The 22,163-nt window shown below is 37.6% G+C and overlaps 1 long non-coding RNA gene across 1 annotated transcript in view; it reads right to left on the bottom strand.

The window, feature by feature from the left end:
- The window catches only part of LOC103663079, a 54,044-nt gene extending 32,295 nt beyond the window's left edge, over window positions 1-21,749 (bottom strand). The window contains exons 1-2 of the long non-coding RNA XR_568669.2: window positions 21,657-21,749; window positions 7,467-7,554 (exon numbers count right to left, since the gene is read on the bottom strand). This is a non-coding gene — a long non-coding RNA (uncharacterized LOC103663079). The remainder of the gene's footprint in view (window positions 1-7,466; window positions 7,555-21,656) is intronic.
- Between the last annotated feature and the right edge of the window lie 414 nt (window positions 21,750-22,163).

Below are 22,163 nucleotides of genomic sequence, written 5' to 3'. Positions count from 1 at the left end.
AAGTTAAGAAAGAACTAAGAAGGTGTTCTCATGGGCTTGACAGGGGCTTTGTCCAGTTTTCCTTCCCATTTAGAGATGGATGCTGAAGCAAAGAGAACAAAGACCAAGATGAGGAACAAAACCCTTTGAGGCCTGGGAAATGGGTCTGGTGACAGTGGTTTTCTCAGGGAGGAGATAGGAAAGGAGGGATGTGCCTTCACATTTTCCTGATTTCTGTGGGTCTTCCACAGTGGCCCAAACGCTTCTTGATTATCTTGAAAATGTATTTTTGATTATTAGGAGGTTCCTTTAAGGAACTGTAGAATCCCAAAACCAGAAAAGGGATCGGCCGTTATGGAACACTGTTAAGTGTTACGTGTCAGGCGTTGCGCGTTCACCATATACCCTTCCAGCAACCCTGTAATTATCGTCCTCACATTACAGAGGAGACTCAGAAAGGGGCAAGTAGCGCCCAGGGTCACAGAGCCTGGATGTGGCACCCCGGCTTCCCAAAAAGGACCGCTCTTGTCAAGGACCATTCACAGGTCACTGACTTCTTCGTGGTCATCTTGTCCAGCCTTCATCACCCTGTGGAGTTCCTCAGACATCACCCCCAGTGAATGGCTTTTCAGTCTCTGTTCGAACATCTGCTACAAAAGGAATCTCACTACTTCCTTTTTTTTTTTAACTGTAGTAAAATACATGTAACATAAAATTCACCATCTTAACCATTTTAAAACATACAGTTCTGTGGCATTTAATACATTCACAAGGTTGTACAACCATTACAACAGTCTAGTTGCAGAGGAAACCCCCATATCCAATAAGCAGTCAGTCCCCATTCCCCCTTCCCAACAGCCACTAATCAGCTCTCTGTCTTTTATGATCTGCCCGTTCTGGACAATTCATACAAATGGAATCATACAATATGGGGTCTTTGTGTCTGGCTTCTTTTACTCAGTATGTTTTCAGGGTTCATCCGTGTGCTAGCATATATCAATACTTCATTCCTTTTTATAGCTGAACAGTATTCCAAAGTACAGATTTTCCATATCTTTTTTATCTGTCAGTTGATGGCCACTTGTGTTATTTTTATTTTGGGGCTATTGTGAATAGTGATGCTGTGAATATACTTACAGACATTTTTCAAATACCTCTTTTCAATTATCTAAGATATATATACACAGGAGTGGAATTGCTGGTTCATGTGGTAATTCTGTTTAACTTATTAAGGAGCCATCAAACTTGTTTCCATAGTAGATGCATGATTTTACATTCCCACCAGCAATGTATGAAGGTTCCAAATTTTTCACATCTTTGTCAACACCTGCTACTTTCTGCTGTTTTTAATTAGAGCCATTCTAATAGGTATGAAGTGGTAACTCATTATGCTTTTGATCACATTTCTCTAGTGACTAATGACATTGAGCATCTTTTCATGTGCTTGATGTGACCATTTGTATATCTTCCTGGATAAATGTCTATTTGATTCTTTCATCTATTTTTTGACTGAACTGTTTGTCATCTTGTTGTTGAGTTGTAAGAATTCTATACATATTATGGGTACTAGACACTTATCAGGTGTATGATTTGCCAATATTTTTTCTCATGATGTCTTTTCATTCTTTTGACAGTGTCCTCTGATGAAATAAAGTTTTTGTTTTTGGTGAAGTCCAATTTCTTTATTTTTTTCTTATGTTGCTTATAATTGTCTAGTCATGTCTAAGAAACTATTGCCAAAGCCAAAGTCATGAAGATTAGCCATATGTATCCTTTTCATTGTTTTATAGTTTTAACACTTATATTTAGGTCTTTGAGCCATTTTGAGTTGATTTCGTATGTGATGTAAGGTAAGGGTCCAACTTCATTCTTTTGTATATAGGTATACAGTTGTTTGCACCATTTGTTGAAGAGACTATCCTTTCCCAGTTAAATGATCAGGCATCCTTGTCAAAAATCAATTGACCATACGTATATGGGTTTATATCTAGATTCCTCTGCATTCTATTCTTTTCTATTCTATCCTACATATGTTAATCCTTATGCCACTACCATGCTGTTCTGATTACTATAACTCACAACTTTTTAAGGCAGCCTATTCAGCCTTCAGACACCCACCTCCTTCATTAGAAAAATTAGTTCTTTTCTTATGCTGAAATATACCTCATGTTGCTGCTAACCTCTGGTCACAGTTCTGCCCTCTGGAGTCTTATCATTACAGCAACATTCTCACTAATCTTAGTAAGCTCTCATTATTTTCCAGGTTATTTTAAATGTTTTACACCTATTATTTAATCACCTTATGTCCTCAAACACTATAGCTGCAATTATTGTTCCCTGTTTATAGATGAGGAAACCATGGCATGAAGAGGTTAAGTGACTAACCTATTCACAGTTACATAGTAAGTGGCAGATGTAGGATGCAAACACAGACAGTTCAACACTCCAGCTCATTCTCTTGACCTGCAGAGCAGTTGAACAGCAATTCATCAGGTGCCTATGGATCAAGCACTGTGATCAAGGCTAGAAGTACAAAGGTCAACAGGCTGCTGTTCCCACCTTCATGGAGTTTTCAGATTAGTAGAGAAGACACTGGTCAATATCAAGAGTGTAATAATGCAAGAATACCGAAGATTGATGTTCTCTCAAAAGTAGAAGACTTTACCACGTTCACACAATCCTGGACCCTTGCCTCTCACTACTTCATATCTTCCCCCCAATCCAATCTAATCCATGTCCATGGTATCACAGCTAATATAAATACCCCAATCCTCAACACAGACTCTGACTCTCTGGACCACTGATGCTCTCCTGAGCTTCACATGACCCCACATTGACCTAGAACATTGAGATGAATTATTCTCTAATATAGAAACTTGAACTCACACAAATGCTCTTATATTACCATTCCCAAAATGATTCCCCCACCCATTTCCCACAGTGCCTGAAATCTTCCATTACAAATTCTTTCCATTGGTAAAGATGTTTACTCTTCCAAAGATCCAATCCCTATGTCTCTGAGGAAGTAAGCAAGTAGAGAGCTACAGTGATTGATGATCTATCTTATGCTAGGCATTTTATATAGATCATCACAATTTATCCCCAGAACAACACAGTGGGTAAGCGTCATTATCCCCATTTTACGTAGGAGAAAACTGAGACTCAGAATTTAGAGAATAAAGTGGCATAATTAATATTTAAACCCAGGACTGCCTAATCTCCAAGCAGGAATTCCTTTGATAGCTTCCCTGAAAAGGTAACATTCAGTTTATGTTTAACCACCTCCTGGAACTAACAGCTCATAATCCACATTTGACCCAACCTATCACAGAACTTCTCTGATTGTTAGAAAGTGTTTGCTTCCAACAATGACAGCATTTCAGAAATGAAATGGCCTGCTTCAGGAGGCAGTGATCTCCTCATCTCAGGGCTTTTTCAGCTGCCAAAAGACCCTGAGTTTGCTTTGGATGGAGATTCTCAGTCCCTACTTAGCCATCCCATTCCCACATGCAACATGCCAAAGATGACATTCCACCACCAGAGCCAACTGGTATTCCTAAATCATTCCCTAAAAGCAGGAAGGACAAACTGACTTAAAAAAAAAAAAAAGCCATGTTTATTCTGCCACTTTTACCAGAGGCAAGGGCATTGCAGGCAGTGGAGAGTAAGAGGGAAATTAAACTATAAAGAAATATTTGACAGTGTTTCCTTAATCGTCGCCTGTATCTGCTGATCCAGCCAGAAGCAAGGGGGCAGAGGTGATCTTTGCTATGCCACAGTGAATAATGCAATCATATTTTTGATACCAAACTACATTTAACTGCCATATAAATCCTGCCTGCCTCCATACCACACCTCATTATCTCACAGGAAATGTACAACTTCTGGAAAGTCAGATGTGGTCAGCCCTGTGCCCCTGAAGCTAGGATGGAGACACAAAGCTGAGAGTCAGGTGCTTGCCAGGCCGGCAGGCCAGCTTCTGAGCGCACAGCATGAGCCTTGCCCATGTACCTTTGGCACTAACTTGCTGCAGGGTGTTCCACAGGACATACCACCCCTCTGGGATTCAGTTTTTCATCTTTGAAATGGGAACAGGGTTATCATCATTCCAATTTTGCAAATGAGAAAGGTCAAGCACAGACAAGTCAGGAAACTGCTCAAGGTCTAGTTGATGGAAACCGAACTTCAAACCCAAGCCTCTCCCTTTTCCTTTAGAAGCATGTTTCTCCAAAAATGAAGAAGCTCTAACACTGCAACTGTGATACTTTGCTGGAACTATTAGGTTCAAAACCTCTGAACAATAGCTTCCCCCATTTGTAGCATCTTACTGTCAACATGCTCAGCCGCCCGGACTCCCAAAGGGGAAAAAATGTGTGAAATAAACACAATTATAAAACGTGCAAGCTTGACTTCAGGGAGTGGGGTGGGTTAGTGAAAATGATTGGTATAGAAAAGGAGAGACAGTGGCCTCTAAGTCTCTTTGGAAGATGAGAAGGGGTGGCCACTCTGCCTGACTCGGGAAGGAGAAAAAATGAGCACATTGGGTCATTTTTGCCCTGTTTCCAGCTCCATGAATTGAAAAGCTGAGTCCAGGTTCAATGCATCACTCTTGAGCCAGTGAACAAAATCCCTCTTTGTTCCCCAGTGAAACTTATCTCTGAAGAGCTACACTACTTCCTGTGAGATACAGCCCTGCAGATGTGCCGTGGGAGCCCCGCCCAGCTGCACTGCCTTTGCTCAACGTGCAAGAATGGGCATTCTGTACTTGGCTGGGCTGAAAATGACACTTGCTCCTCTGATCCCCACTGGGGTTACCAAGTGGGCAAAACTTCCTGTTTAGAAGAGGAGCCGTGGGCAGTGGATGTATGTGTAATTTTGTTTTGTTCCTTTGTGAATTTGCTTAGCTATTTATAGAGCTAAATCAAAAGGCAAGGGGGCAGAGTGTAGCACAGTGTTTTTCAAACTGTATTCCATGGAACCCTTCCAAGGACTAGAGGTAGAGGATGGGGTGGGTGGGAGCAGCAGGCACAGCACCAAGTCTCCTATCTGCCCCCTGCTCCCCCTGCCAACACCACCCACAATAGCAATCAAAGCAGTTCTACTTCTAACAGTCTGATACAGTGGGCTGAATCCCATTTTATTTCAACAAAGACTCTTATAGCCAAAAAGGTGTTTGAAAGGTCCTACAAGACAAGGAAGGATCCATCCTAAATTCTATTCTCAGTTCTGCTAAAATATAGCTTTGTGACCTTGCGTAGTTCATTTTAGCTGCAGTCTCAGTTCCCTCATCTATAGAATGAGGCAGTTCTAACAGTGTGTGAGCCTTGAGGGTGAGTACTCTACTACTATCTTTATTATATTTACCAGACTGACTCCAACTGAGTGTGTCCTTTATGTCTATTCACATTGATAAATAGTTATGATCACACATTTGGGGGCAGGTGTTGTCTGAATCCTGGGGAAGCAAAGATGGAAACCAGAAACCCTGCCATAAAGGCATTCATAGTCTATAGAAAGGAAACTAATTGAATCATCACAATAAAAAATGAGATATGCTATGTTCACAAAAGGCATAGTAATTTCAAACTAGAATTTTCAAATTCAGAAAAGTTGTCTGAGGGACTTGCTAAACTAGAATCAAAGTGGCCTCAGAGAGACCTAAAATAAACAATCTAATATAGGCACAAAAACTTATGAAGGAGTAAGGATACCATCAAACATTCAAAGGACAGCTAGGTCCATAGGTGACAATAATCCAGTGACCAAGATGGAATTCATGTCAGCCATTATATGGTTGACTATTAGGAAGTTGCTTAGAAGGGAAGGGTTCCAACAGGGAGGAAAGTAAACACTTCCGAAGTGCTCATCTTTACTCTTGCCACCCCAAACATTAGGGTTCGTGGGCTGATCTTTAGCACTGCATGAAACACGACTCTTGCATGTCAGGAGTTGAAGTGACATCCCAGGGGTTCAACTGACATGATTTAGCTAAAAGACCACTTGAAGCAGACACATATGGGTTTCAGCCCAGCCCTACCTCCAACAGACTGTGTGGTTTATGGCAATTTGCTTAACTTTTATGAATCTGTCTTTCCTCATTTGTAAAATGAAATAATAATACCTATTTTATGGAGCTACTGTGTCATTCTGGTCTGCAGTTTCCTTATCTATAAAATCGAAGGATTATACTAGAAGTTCTCTGAGGCTCTTTCAGTCCTTAAAATTCTCTACAATTGCTCCTGGAGTTGGGGAACATGTGCTACAGCTACCCAAAATTGATGTATGGGTAATCAAAAAGGGGGAAGGGACTATGCAGGTAGAAAAAATAAAATGGCTAAAACTCTTTGAAGTTCCTACATCAAGGCAGAGAGTCTATTTTCACACACACACATACACACACACACACACACACACACACACACACACAGGAATATTATCCGACCTTCAAAAAGAAGGAAATCCTGTCATTTGTGACAACATGGAAAAATGTAGAGAGCGCTGTGGTAATGAAATAAGTCCAACAGAGAAAGACAAATACTGTATAGTATTGTTTATATGTTGAATGTCTTTTTTTTTTAAGTCAAATTCATAGAATCAAAGAGTAGAAAAGTGATTACCAGGGGCTGATGGGTGGGGGGAATAGGGCGAGTTTCGTAAGAGGGTACAAGCTTCCACTTATAAAATAAGGTCTGAGGATCTAATGTATAACATGGTGATTATAGCTGATATCACTGTATTACATAATTACATAATTGAAATTTGCTGAGAGAGTAGAATTTAAATTTTCTCACCAAAGGAAAAAAAAGAGGATAAATATGTAAGGGGATGGATGTGTTAATTAACTCGGTGGACGGCTGGGGGAATCCTTCTACATTGTGTATGTATATCAAACCATTACATTGTATACTTTAACTATCTTACAATTTAATTTGTCTATTATACCTCAAAGAAGCTGGGGGAGGGGGGAAAACCTGAGGAGATTCCTCAGAAAAAAAGAAAAAAATCATCTGCACTGGATATCCTCCAATTTGCCCCTTTATATCTATCCTCCACCCTTATCCACCCTGCTCTGTGCCCTGGAAGGCTGTCTTGTATCAATGACATCAAAAGATTCCTGTGTGTTGGCTAGATTTGACCAATAGTAAGCCATGGCAGGAGGAGAGAAGAAAGCGAATGAGGGCAATGTATTCATTCATCTTGCTCCCTTCCTCAAAGTCAGGTTGGATTGTCTATATCCCATGACCAAAGTGATCTATTCTACATGACTGTTCCTGTCTAATTACTTATAACTACTCTTCCCATCAACACTTTACCTGAGGGAGACAGCACTTCCATTCTTACTAGCCTCAGGATACTGCAGTATCTCTTGTAATACTCTTGTTACAAGTCCTTTTGTAAGTAGACCTTCCTTGAATCATCTAATTTGATATGTGTCATTTCTTTCTTGTTGGGACACTAATTTATAGACCATTGAAAGGAGAACTCACCTTTCTCAATAGTTGTAGCAAAAGCCTCAGAGATCACGTTCCTTGATTTCCATGTCATGTATAGCTTTAGTCATATGATCACCAACAACTGTAGCCAGAGAAATGAAGTGTTTTAGTTAGCCAGACCTGGTTCATGTATCTATTCCTAGAAGTAGGGTCAGTCCTACTGAAACCACATGGACTGAAATTTTAGGAGACATAGTTCCCCAAAGGAAAATCTGAATGGGCATGCATTTTAAATGGGCATTTGTATCTGCAAAACCAGGCAAGTCGCAGATGTTCAGAGTCTCAGCTCACCTATAAGATAATGATAATGTGTTGTCTAAATTGGGTAAATGCACCCAGGCTCTCCTTTAAGTTTTCTTATTTCTTTAAAATCTGTGGATCTAATTCCAACAGTGTACACTGGGTACAATTGAACAAATTTAATTATATTTCCTTCTCTGCCACCAAATATCCATGTGACCTTGGATAAGTCAGCTATCTTTTCTGGGCTTCTATTTATTTATCTGTAAGATGAGATGGTTGGATTGAATGATCTCTTGGGTGTATTCTAGATATAAAATCTCTATGAATCTATGATTATCTCAGAAATTCCAAGTTCTTTTAGGGTTCTTTGATTACAAATATCACAGACAAACTCAGTGTAACGTTAGACTTCACTCCCTGGAAAAAAAGGATGTATTCAAAGGATGTAAAAAGTCATCCAGTCTAAGGAGAACTTTAAGAAAACACTTTGGAAACACCAGTAATCATAGTCTTTTGGGGAATGTAAGCATTAGGGTGGTCTCTACACAATGTTTCAGCCCCAATTTTCATCCCCCCACAATCCCACTCATTATTCAAACTCCCAAGTATAACATTGGGATTGGATTAGTGAGACCTGCCTTTTCTTCTGGCTGGGGGTGGCAGAGAACCTTGTTCGCATTCCCACCAGGACAATACACCATGGAAGAATGATTTCCCAAAGGTAGAAAGGGTAATGAGCAAGCAGAAACTACTGATATCCTTTATACAAGCCAATGATACCATCAAAACTGGCTGTAATTTGCTTTGCTTATTTTTCTAGTAGAGCTCTGTGTTAATTCCTTTTAAAGTTTTCTTGGAATTATACATGTAGTGACGAAGTCACAGTCCCAGAATCTTAAACAAACAAACCAAAACAAAACAAAAGGCTCAAGTTCCAAAATTCAAATGAATTGGTTAGTTCACCAAAAGATCTAGAGAGTAGAAATGACAATTCTAAAATGAGATTCACTTCTCAGAAACATTGTAAAGCAAAGACCAATGACTTGGTTTTGCTTTCATTAGACAATTATTTTTCAGCCATGGGCAAATGCTCATAAAATGAGAGATTACTTGAATATATGATTGCAAATTCAAGAACTCCAGCAGAACAGGTTAATAATTTATAAATGTGCAAAATGAACTAAGATGTCTTTTCAGCCAGTGTGTATAGATACCAAAACCATGTAATTACACAGTAATTATCCAATTCCTAACTTGGGGCTTCATATCAGCACTGGAAATTATGAACGAGTTATACTTAGAACTGTTGTAAGGTTTTAGAGTAGAATGAAATTATCATGGATTGGCAACTTACTGGCATCTTTAAGGAGAATTTAAATATTTAGTGTCGAAATGGACATGTTACAAGGGTCTGCATAAGCATCAGCAACACATATCATATATGCACATGCCTTATATTTATAGTTCTGTGTTTGCATGCATATGGATCTCTTTACCTTGCATTCGTAAACATTTGCAAAGATTACATCTTTTATTTCAGGTAAAAGTTTCGTTTTTCTAAATGTGCTTAGCCTGCATAATTTAGCTACAGTGTTTCACTAATAAATTAAAAGGAGTTAAAAATAGAATTAATGGGGGGGGGAAACTTGGTAAGAAATTGCTATTCTGTTACTCTTTCAACCCCAGCTCTGAAAGTTGAAGGTGTTTAACTAACTGGCTCTACAGAGGTTTCACAGGGCCTGATGCAGGGCTTGGCACACAAGGTACTCAACAGATGAGTTACGAAGAAGTGATGGATGAAGATCAAAATGGTTCACACGAGCTTTGGGACAAAGTTAAGATTCCTATTCCAAGTAAGAGACCATCAAGATATGTTTAGAAGGTGCCACAGGAGATCTAAGATCAAGGGGTATATTTCCAAGCTATGGTCTAGTCCAAGCGTCCAAGCCTCACCAGGGCAGTGATATCTGGCTTAAGCCGTTTGTCATTATAACGAACACTGCACCTGATCTAACATCTTCTCACCATGGCATGGAAGTGGAATGGGGTGGAGTAAGGGTGCCAATATAGGATTCTTCTCCAGTGGGCTGGACTTCACACCTGCACTCTAAAGACGCCTCAAATGGAAACAGAGAAAACAGATGAAGAGTTTGAGTTCCTTCAGCTCTTCACTACCTCCACAAAGTGGAATCTGTCCACCTTCTCTAAGGGAAGCACAGTTAGCAAGAGTATTTCCTAAAATATCGCTGTGAATAGACACTGCTTCTGCTGGGACACAAGGATGGGTACAACGTTATTCCTGCTATCTCGATAGGTGTAGTGTTAAAATTACAGGAAATTACAGAAGCAGCAGTCACTGAAAGTTGGGGCAATAAAGGGAGGTTCTGCAGACAATGTAAGTCATTTGTTGGGTGAGAAAAATTGAGAGGGCTAATGAAAGAAGACAGAATGGGTAATCACGCTGTTAATAAGAACCACAGACAGAGTCAAGAATGGGTATGGACACTGGACACTAAGTAGACCAGTGTGACTCAAGAAACAGAAGTAGGGAAGTAATTGGAAAACAAATCTTGTACTTTTTCTTTAAGTCAATTATTCTCTATTTTAGCTTTTCATTAAAATAATCTGAGAAGCTTAGGGGGATAAAAAAGACAGTATAGGGGCCTGGCCCTTGGAGATTCCAATTTAATTTGGTCTGGGGTAAAGCCCAGTCATGCTTGTTTTATTTTCCTTTTTTAAGCTTTTTAGGTGATTCTAACATATAGCCAGTATTGAAAACTACTCTTTAGACCACCAGTATTGTACAACTTGCATCGCTTAAAAGAGGGCTTTCAATGCCATTACATGCTTTGCAACCCAAGCCCCAACTCACCAGATGTAATGCAGATAATATTTTGTAAGCCTCAAACCAATGTCATTCAATTCTTCACTTTACAGTCTTGACTGGAAGGCTGAGCAATGAGGCTTGTTGTCAGATGCAAAGAGAGGGCACACCACCACCTCAACCATTTGAAAAAATATGGTGTCCTGATCCCATGGTCCAGATATTTTTGAATCAATGGTCTGAAGTGAAGCTCAAGCATCTGCATTTTCTAAGCTCTGCTGGCCACTCTAACATTCAGATCTACTCCCAGAACAAATAGAACACTTGAGTTTCTAACTCCCACCCCAGACCAGACCAATCGAATCGGAATTTCATGGTTGGACAGCGTACTGGCCAAGTGCTTTATAAAGTTCATCTGATGACCTCAAAGTACAGCCAAGGTTGTTTATTAGATAAAATATGCATTCCAACTTTTTTTTATGTCATGGCACATATAGAAATAGCCTATATGTAAAGCATGCTGGAATATATTGGAGGAGATTTAAAGGCTTGGTATATGGGAGTATGGTATTGGTTTTAAAAAATATCTTTTCATTATTAAATAGGTATGATATAAAAATTTGAAAATATTAATGATTATAAATTTAGAATTTATAGAAAACTTTCAAAATTATTTTCACAAATTATAATGCAAGACTGGATTTTGCATTTATAACTAAATCTTCATTATCAGATTTTTTTATGTTTGAAAAACCTACATGTAGTCTTTGATCAAGGTTCTTAAACTAATAATCTCTTCAAATACTTAACTACTACAAGAAGAAATTTTATCTTTCACAAGTGATAAAAAATATAAACTATTTTTAAAACTTTCAAAATGTGCAACATGTTATATGTAACTGATGAATCACTAAACGCTACCTCTAAAATTAATAATACACTGTATGTTAATTAATTGAATTTAAATATAATTTAAAAAAAAAAGAAAATTCAGGGCTCCTGGGTGGCTCAGTTGTTAAACGTCTGCCTTCGGCTCAGGGCATGATCACAGGGTCCTGGGATAGAACCCCCACATCGGGCTCCCTGCTCCGCTGGGAGCCTGCTTCTTCCTCTCCCACTCCCCCTGCTTGTGTTCCCTCTCTCACTGGCTGTCTCTCTTTCTGTCAGATAAATAAATAAAATCTTTAAAAAATAAAAAAAATAAAAATAAAAATAAATTAAAAAAGAAAATGCTTCTACCTCCATGAATAAAGATGATAGTTGGGGGAAAAATGTGCAACAGTTAAAATCATAAAGATTCTGAGAGCTCTCTTTCATTGACGAAGATAGTGTTGAAATTTATTTTAAAAACATGAATTGGTATAGATTTCTCAAACTTTCTCAAACCCAGTATTTCTCTCTCTCTCTCTTTTTTTTTTTTTTTTTTTTTTTAGGCTCTACACCCAGTGTGGAGCCCAGCTTGGTACTTGAATTCATGACCCTGAGATCAAGACCTGAGCTGAGACCAAGAGTTGGATGTTCAATGGAGAGAGCCACCCAGGTGCACCTCGAACCCACTGTTTTAAACAGTGATGAGCCTACAAATGGGCTTACATGATTAGTCATTCTACAGTTGCTTGACCAATTAAAGGCAACAGTCATGAGAGGACAAAAAGATCTTCATGTAACTGAAGATAAATGCTTTGCAACCTGAAGATAACAGAAACTTCAGCCCATTCCCCTCCCTGCCATCCATCTGTGAACTGAGCACTGTGCTTCTGGAGGACTCCTCAAATAGCTCCAGACTCATGATCAGCAAGCTGCGGAAGTGTAGCTCCACATTGTAATGCACATGGTCATCCACACTCCATATGCCGCAATAGCCCAGCAAGTGTTGGCTATCACACCATAACCTATTCAAACCAGCCCCCAAACATTTGTGGGTTCAGGAGAAAGATACACCTACAGGCCCACATACCATATGACTCAATATTTGAAATTCATAATCAAGACATTTAAATGTTAAATAAAATGTATTCTATTTCCCAACCTTAATAAATATATTTCGATAAACACAAAAATCTAAAAATATATGTAAAACTACTGCTTTTATATAACTGGAAATAAGCAAAAAATCAAAGATAACAGAATTGAATTATTACTGTGTATGTCTGAATGTTCTACTAATCAGTAGTTGAGGTTTGTTGAGTATTAAAGAAAAAGCATACATAATTTGTAAATTGCTATATACTAATTCTGCAAAGTTAATTCTTCTTTCTTTGTTTTGGCAAAAACTTTAGCTATGCTATTATGATTGTCACATAACTTTTATTCTTTAATTGTGATGCACTCATTCATGGGTCACTATAGTTCCCACATCATTTTTTTTTATTTCAATGCAGAGAAACCTCGCTCTTTAGAGGCAGTAGCAGCTGGAATTGTCAACAAAATTATTAAAGCAATATTTAGATTTACAAAGATTTGTGAATTTTAGGTATAATATTCAAACATGGTAATGGGATTACATATGATAAAATATCAAAGAAAACTTTACAAATTTTTAATTCCATTGTATAAATTATCACGTCATTTTCACCATTTTTATTTAATTATTTATTTTTATCATTGAAGTATAATTGACACACAATGTTATAGTCATTTCAGGTGTACCACATAGTGATGTGACAATTCTATACATTATTCAATGTTCATCATGATAAATGTAGTTACCATCTGGCAACGTTCAACATTATTACAATTTTAATGACTGTATAATCTGTGTTGTACTTTTCATCTCTGTGACTTATTTATTTTATAACTTGAAGTTTGTACCTTTAGGCCCCTTTTTCTTTTTTACCATTTTTAAAACAACATCTAAACCTATGTAGTAAGGTAAAGAATGAATGTCACATTTCATACATACTACTTCTAGACCTATCTATATACAATTTTAAAAGTAATGTGAATTTTAACTATTATAAAATGTTCTTCATCTGTCACAAATAACTCACAAATACCACACTGATGTGGCTCTGGAACCCCATTAGAAGATAGAGGTGCAGATGACTGGATTAAGAAGATGTGGTCCATATATACAATGGAATATTACTCAGCCATCAAAAAGAACGATTTCTCAACATTTGCTGCAACATGGATGGGACTGGAGGAGATTATGCTAAGCAAAATAAGTCAAGCAGAGAAAGACAATTATCATATGGTTTCACTCATTTATGGAACGTAAGAAGTAGGAAGATCAGTAGGAGAAGAAAGGGAAGAAGAAAGGGGGGGTAAACAGAATGGGGAATGAACCATGAGAGACTATGGGTCTGGGAAACAAACTGAGGGCTTCAGAGGGGAGAGGGGTGGGGGAATGGGATAGGCTGGTGATGGGTATTAAGGAGGGCACATATTGCATGGTGCACTGGGTATTATACGCAAGTAATGAATCATGGAACTTTACATCAAAAACTAGGGATGTACTGTATGGTGACTAACACAATATAATAAAAAATTATTATAAAAAAATAAATAAAATAAAATTGATTCAGGAAAAAAACAAAACAAAACAAAAGACAGAGGTGCAAGAAAACGGATGCTTTACACCACTAGGAAATGATTCTTTATTGAGCAACAATCTATCACATTTAAGTTATGTAAACAGAAAGATCTGACAAGTTGACTAACTTGTCATTCCCTTCATCTAAGTGTTCCTGCTGTTCCCCACAGACATCATCTACACAACAAAAGAAATAATCGACAAAATGAAAAAACAACCTACAAAATGGGAGAAAACATTTTCAAACCACACATTTGATATTGGGTTAATATACAAAACATATAAGGAATTTATAAACCCAATAGCAAAAAAAAAAAAGAAAAGAAAAAATAAAAACAAAAACAAAAAACAAAACAAACCACCTAAATAATCTGATTAAAAATGGGCAGAGGATCTGAATAGACAATTTTCCAAAGAAGACATTCAAATGGCAAAAAGTACATAAACAGGTACTCAACATTACTAATCATTAGGGAAATGCAAATCAAAACCCCAGTGAGATATTACCTCACACCTGTTAAGATAACTACTGTCAAAAAACAGGAGATAACAAGTGCTGGTGAGAATGTGGAGTAAAGGGAAACCTGGTGCACTGTTGGTGGGATTATAAATCGGTACAGCCACTACAGAAAACAGTATAAAAGTTCCTCAAAAAAATTAAAAATAGAATTACCATATGATCCCTCAAATTCACTTCTGGTTATATACCTAAAGAAAACAAAATCACTATCCCAAAGAGATATCTGAACCTTCATGTCCATTGCAGCATTATTTACAATAGTCAAGACATGGAAGTATCTATCAAGGGATGAATGGATAAAGAAAGAAAGAAAGAAAGAAAGAAAGAAAGAAAGAAAGAAAGAAAGAAAGAGAAAGAAAGAAAGAAAGAAAGAAAGAAAGAAAGAAAGAAAGAAAGAAAGAAAAAGAGTGAAATACTATTGAGCCATAAAAAAGAAGGAAATCCTGCCCTTGGTAACAACCTGGATAGACATTGAGGGCATCATGCTAAATGAAATAAGTCAGACAGAGAAAGACAAGCACTATATGATCCCACTTAGATGTGGAATATAAAAACAAAAAACAAACAAACAAACCTCATAGAAACAGCAAATTGGTAGTTTCCCAATGCAGGTGGTGGTGGTAGGAGAAATTGGTAGATATAGTCAAAAGGTACAAACAACCAGTTATAACATGAATAAGTTCTGGGAATATAATGTACAGCACGATGAATATGGTTAACAATACTGTATTGTATATTTGAAAGTTGGTGAGACAATATATCTTTTTTAATTTTCTTTAATTTTTTTAATTTAAATTCAATTAATTAACCTATAGTGTATTATTAGTTTCAGAGGTAGAGTTCAGTGATTCATCAGTCTCATACAATACCCAGTGCTCATTACATCCCATGTTCTCCTCATTGTCCATCACCCAGTTACCCCATCCCCCCACCCACCTCCCCTCCATCAACCCTCAGTTTGTTTCCTATGATTAAGAGTCTCTTGGGGCGCCTGGGTGGCTCAGTCGTTAAGCGTCTGCCTTCGGCTCAGGGCGTGATCCTGGTGTTCCAGGATTGAGCCCCACATCAGGCTCCTTCACTAGGACCCTGCTTCTTCCTCTCCCACTCCCCCTGCTTGTGTTCCCTCTTTCGCTGGCTGTCTCTCTCTGTCTAATAAATAAGTAAATAAATCTTAAAAAAAAGAAAAGAGTCTCTTATCGTTTGTCTCACTCTCTGATTTCATCTTGCTTTAATTTTCCCTCCCTTCCCCTATGTTCCTCTGCTTTGTTTCTTAAATTCCACATGAGTGAAATCATATAATTGTCTTTCTCTGATCAACTTATTTCGCTTAGCTTAATACCCTCTAGTTCCATCCACATTGCTGTAAATGGCAAGATTTTCTTTTTTTCTGATGGCTGAGTAGTATTCCATTGTGTGTGTGTGTGTGTGTGTGTGTGTGTGTGTGTGTATCACATCTTCTTTATCCATTCATCTGTTGATGGACATTTGGGCTCTTTCCATGATTTGGCTATTGTGAACATTGCTGTGGGGTTCAGGTGCCCCTTCAGATCACTACGTTTGTATCTTTGGGGTAGATACCTAGTAGTGCAATTGCTGGGTTGTAGGGTAGCTCTATTTTCAACTTTTTTGAGGAACCTCCATACTGTTTTCCAAAGTGGCTGCGCCATCCTTGCCAACATCTGTCATTTCCTGACTTGTTAATTTTAGCCATTCTGATTGATGTGAGGTGGTATCGCATTGTGGTTTTGATTTGTATTTCCCTGATGCTGAGTGATGTTGAGCATTTTTTCATGTGTCTGTTGGCCATTTGTATGTCTTCTTTGGAGAAATGTCTATTCATGTCTTCTGCCCAATTCTTGGTTGGATTATTTGTTCCTTGGGTATTGAGTTTGATAAGTTCTGTGTAGATTTTTGATACTAGCCCTTTATCTGATAAGACATTTGCAAATATCTTCTCCCATTCTGTCAGTTGTCTTTTGGTTTTGTCGACTGTTTGCTGTGCAAAGCTTTTTATCTTGATGAAGTCCCAATAGTTCATTTTTGCCTTTGTTTCCTTTGCCTTTGGAGCTGTGTCTAGCGAAGTTTCTGTGGCTGAGGTCACAGAGGTTGCTGCCTGTGTTTTCCTCTAAGATTTTGATGGATTCCTATCTCACATTTAGGTCTTTCATCCATTTTGTGTTCATTTTTGTGTATGGTATAAGAAAATGTCCAGTTTCATTCTTCTGCATGTGGATGTCCAATTTTTCCAACACTGTTTGTTGAAGAGACTGTCTTTTTTTTTCCATTGGATATTCTTTCCTGCTTTTTCAAAGATTAGGTGACCATAGGATTGAGGGTCAATTTCTGGGTTCTCTATTCTGTTCCATTGATCTATGTGTCTGTTTTTGCTCCAGTACCATATTGCCTTGATGATTATACTTTTGTAATATAGTTTGACATCCAGAATTGTGATGCCACCAGCTTTGGTTTTCTTTTTCAACATTCCTTTGGCTATTCAAAGTTTTTTCTGGTTCCATACAAATTTTAGGATTATTTGTTCCAGCTCTGTGAAAAAAGCTGATGGTATTTTGATAGAGATTGCATTGAATGTTTAGATTGCTCTAGGTAGCATAGATATTTTAACAATATTTGTTCTTCCAATCTATGAGCATGGAACATTTTTCGATTTCTTTGTGTCTTCCTCAATTGCTTTCATGAGTGTTGTATAGTTTTCTGAGTACAGATCCCCTACCTCTTTGGTTATGTTTCTTCCTAGATATCTTATGGGTTTTGGTGCAATTAAGACAATAGATCTTAAAAGTTCTTACCACAAAGAAAAAAGAAAAACTTAATTACTATGTGAGGTGATGGATGTTAACTGAACTTATTGCAGTGATCTTTTCCCAATATATACATATATCAAATCATTATGTTACACACCCTAAACTTAACAATGTTATATGTCAATTATATCTCAATAAAACTGGGAAAAAATAAATATGCCCACATTCTGAAATGAAGATTATCTGAGATATTGCAATGGCGCAAACCGCAAGTCTTTAAAGAAGACATACAGCAAGAGATGTAGAGGAGCTTTTCTTTGAGGTTTGAAAAGTATTAGCTATGAGAGCAGATATATAGAATTAAAGGTTGTGGGTGTCAGCCCTCAACAACAGATCCTGAGCTACAGGGGTACCCATGTGTTCTAGAACATATCTGTCTTTTTCATTTGTGATATGCACAGCCCTCCAAAGCAAAGTTCAGAGAGGGGTTCCCTATGACTTGGGTCTACAGGTAGCACTAAAATCTATTCATGAGCCCTCAGAGGTAACTGGCTAGGCAATCTTGGGGGAAAGCGTACTTTGGTGGAAGGATTATAGAAATGAGAGGGGGGCCAGAGGTAGGAGAATTGGGGTGGGAGGTGTGTGTCTTTGCACATATGAGTGTAGTGTGAGCAAGCTTTCACTTCTCACGTGAGAAAGCAACATCAGCAAGATGGCAGAATAGAAAGCCCCAGACCTCATTTCTTGTCTTAACAATAATATATATGATCCAAAAAAGCCTCTATGAGAGCTCTAGAAATCAGTTAGGAAGTCACAATACCCCCAGGCTATCTCAAAGCCAGGAACAGTTACATTGCAGTGGGTATGTAAAGCCATTTCATTGGAACCACATCTGCCCCTCCCCAGGCCAGGACAGTTTGCAATTAAGATGAAAAGTCCAACTCACAGTTTCTCCTTTAGAAAGGAAAAATAAGAGTAGAATGTATGTCCAATGTGTCAGCTTTTCACAGGGCTGCCTGAGGGACTGGTTTCTGTCTTGCCTGATGTGGAATGCTGATGGGAAACCAGCATACCTTGGATGCCTGGGGGCCACAGAGAACAAAAGAGAGCTCAGCAGTTTATGGAACTCCACGGAACAGACAGAACAAGCACCGTTCACCATGATCAGAAGTAAGCACTCTTGCAGCATCTCCCTTGAGAGGGAAAGAAAAGAGTGAAATGTCCATCCAACAAGACAGTTTTTCAGGGGCTGTTGGAAGGATTGGTTTCTGTTTTGCCTGACTTAGAGTGCTTATGGAACTTGCAGACCTTGGATACCTGGGGACCACAGAGAACATTCAAGGAATAATTAGCACCAACCCTCCTCAAACTCTTCCAAAACTTGAAGAAGAGAGAACACTCCCAAACTCATTTTATAAGGCCAGAAGTATGTTGATAGTGAAGACAGACAGACATTAAAAGAAAAGAAAACTATAGGCCAATATCTCTATTGAATATAGATGCAAAAATCCTCTACAAACTAGTAGCAAATAAAATTCAACAGTATATTAAAGGAATAATGCTCCATGACCAAATGGGATTTATCCCTGGACACAAGGATGGTTCGACATACAAAAATCAACCAACATGACACAACACTTACTATAACGAGGATAAAAATCACATGGCCATCTCAATAGGTGAAGAAAAAGCATTTGACAAACATCAACATCCTTTCATGATAAAAACAGCCAACAAACTAAATACAGAAACAAATTACCTCAACATAATAAAGCCATATATGAAAAGCCTATAGTGAAAAACTCAATGGTGAAAAACAAAAACAAACAAACAACAACAAAAAAAAACCAAAACTTTTAATCTAAGATCAGGAACAAGACAAAAAAACTCAATCTCACCACTTCTACTTGACATAGTACTGGAAATCCTAGCCAGAGCTGCTAGAAAAGAAAAAGGAATAATAGACATCCAAGTTAGGAAGGAAGAAGTAAAATTGTCTCTGTGTGCAGATGGCATAATCTTATATGTAGAAAACCCCAAAGATTACACACACACACACACACACACACAACTGTTAAAGTAATAAATTCAGCAAAGTTGCAGGATACAAAATCAACATACAAAAATAGGTTCTGTGCTTATGTACTAACAACAAACAACCTGAAAAGGAAATTAAATAAACAATCCCATTTACAATAGCATTAATAAGAATAAAATACTTACACATAAATTTAACGAAGGAGATGAAAAATTCATACTCTAAAAACTACAAAATATTGCTAAAAGAAACTAAAGAAGACATAATTAACCAGAAAGAGATCCCAAGTTCATAAATTGGAGGCTTAATATTGCTAAAACATCCATACTGCCCAAAGCAATCTATAGATTCAAGGCAAGCACCATTAAAATCCAAATTTTTTTCAAAAATAGGGAAAAACAATCCTGGAATTCATATGGAATCACAAAAGATCCCAAATAGCCAAAATATTCTTGAGAAAACAGAGCAAGGCTTGAGGCTTCACATGTTTTCACCTCAAAACATATTACAAAGCGATAGTAATCAAAATACTATGGTACTTGCATAATGACAGACATACAGATCGATGGAACAGAACAGAGAGCCAGGAAATAAACCCTTGAAAATATGGTCAAATGGTCTTTGACAAAGATGCCAAAACTACACAATGGGGAAAGGATAGTCTCTTCAACAAATGGTGTTGGGGTAACTGGACATCTTACATGCAAAAGAACGGAACTGGACTTCTACCTTACACTATATACGAAAATCAACTCAAATTGGATTAAAGACCTAAATAAGACCTACTATAAAACCCCTAAAAGAAAACTTAGGAGACAGCTTTATAACAGCAGTCTTGGCAATAATTTTTTAAATACGATGCAAAAAGCACAAGCAACAAAAGCAGAAATAGACAAGTGGAACCACATCAAACCAAAATCTTTTTGTGCTACAAAGGAAATAAGCTACAGGGTGAAAGGCATTGGCAGAATAGGAGAAAATATTTGCAAGCCATATATCTTATAAGAGATTAATATCCAAAATAGATCCAATTATATCATACAACATAATAACAAAAAACAAGTAGCCTGATTTAAAAAATGGGCAAAGAACTTGAATAAACAAAGACACATAAATGACAAACACGAATATGAAAAGATGTTCAACATCACTCATTATCAGGGAAATGAAAATCAAAACCACAATGAAATATCACTTCATGCTTGTTAGGATGGCCATTCTTTAAAAGAAAAAAAAAGGAGAAAGGAAAGAGAAAAAACAGAAAATAACAAGTGCTGGTGCAGATAGGGAGAAACTGGAACCCTGTGCCCTGTTGGTAGGAATGTAACATGACACAGTTGCTGTAGAAAACAGAATGGAGTTACCCCCACAAAATTAAAAATAGGACTACCACATGATACAGCAATCCTACTTCTGAATATGTATCCAAAAGAATTGAAATCAGGATCCTGAAGAGATATTTGCATTCCCATGTTCATGGTAACAATATTCATAATAGCCAAAAAGTATAAACAATCTCAATGCCCATCAGCACGACAGAGGATAAAGAAAATGTATACATAAAATGAAATATTACTCAACCCTTAAAAAGAAAGAAACTCTTGTCATTTGTTACAGCACGGATGAAACTTGGGGACATTATGAAAGATACATACTGCATGATCTCACTTATGTGAAATATTGAAAGTAGTCATACTCTTAGAACCAGAAAGCAGAGTGGTAGTTGCCAGAGGCTGTGGGAAGGGGGAAATGGGAAGTTGTTATTTAATGAGTATAGAGTTTCAGTCATGCAAGATGAAAAAGTGCTAGAGATCTGCTGTGTAACAGTGTACGTACAAGTCACAGTACTGACTACACTTATAAAACTGTTGAGAATATACATTTCATGTTATATATTTTTTACCACAATAAAAAAAATTTTAAATGAAAGAGACATGAACAGCAGCTATGCTCTGTTAGTAGTCAATGATCTAGATATCAACAGTCTAGATTGTCCAGTACAATGGTTTTGAAACTTCAATTAACATTGGAATCATTCTTCACTTAAACTTTTCCAGTAAACTCAATAAGGAAACGATAGAAGTAGAACCACTTGTATTGAATTGGGTTGGAGGAGAGGAATCCAGATTTCAGACAGCACACACTGTCACTGAGACCTCTCACTCCCCCTGAGCCCAATCCCTTAGGAAACCCTGATGTACTCTAAGCTCGTCTCATTTTATAGAGGAAGAACCTGCAACCCCAAAAGGAAAAGAGACTCACCCCAGAGTATGCAGTGAGTTAGTGGCATGGCCCCAGCTAGAATCTCCCTGCTCCCAACTTGATGTTCTTTGCATTCTCATTAAGCCTCTTGAAATTAACCTGGAAAATATCCAGAGATAAATGGTCAAATAGTGGGGCACGGAGGGAGGGGGACATTTTTAAAACTAAGCACCAGTCAACAGATTTCTAATTTCAACAGTTTTTTTAATGCCTATTTGTTTTCATTATAGAAATAATATCCATTTATCAAAGGAGATTTTGAAATTGCAGAGAAGCAAGAAAAGGAGAAAAATATATAATCCCACCAATTATATACACAACCATTAACACTTGAATGTGTTTTCTTTCTGTCTTTTAGTGAATAGATCATTGAGCTGTCACTGAACTGTGCTCTACTGTATGTTCAGTTTTGTACCCTGCTTTATTTACGATATAATAGCATAAGCGTTTTCCATTTGTAAATATTTTCTTTCATGGCTACATAATATGCTTCAAAGTAGTTGTGCC

This window comes from Ursus maritimus, unplaced genomic scaffold (genome assembly GCF_017311325.1).
Source record: "Ursus maritimus isolate PB19 unplaced genomic scaffold, ASM1731132v1 scaffold_12, whole genome shotgun sequence".
NCBI classification, from domain to species: Eukaryota; Metazoa; Chordata; class Mammalia; order Carnivora; family Ursidae; genus Ursus; species Ursus maritimus.
This window is presented reverse-complemented; position numbering and strand designations above follow the sequence as displayed.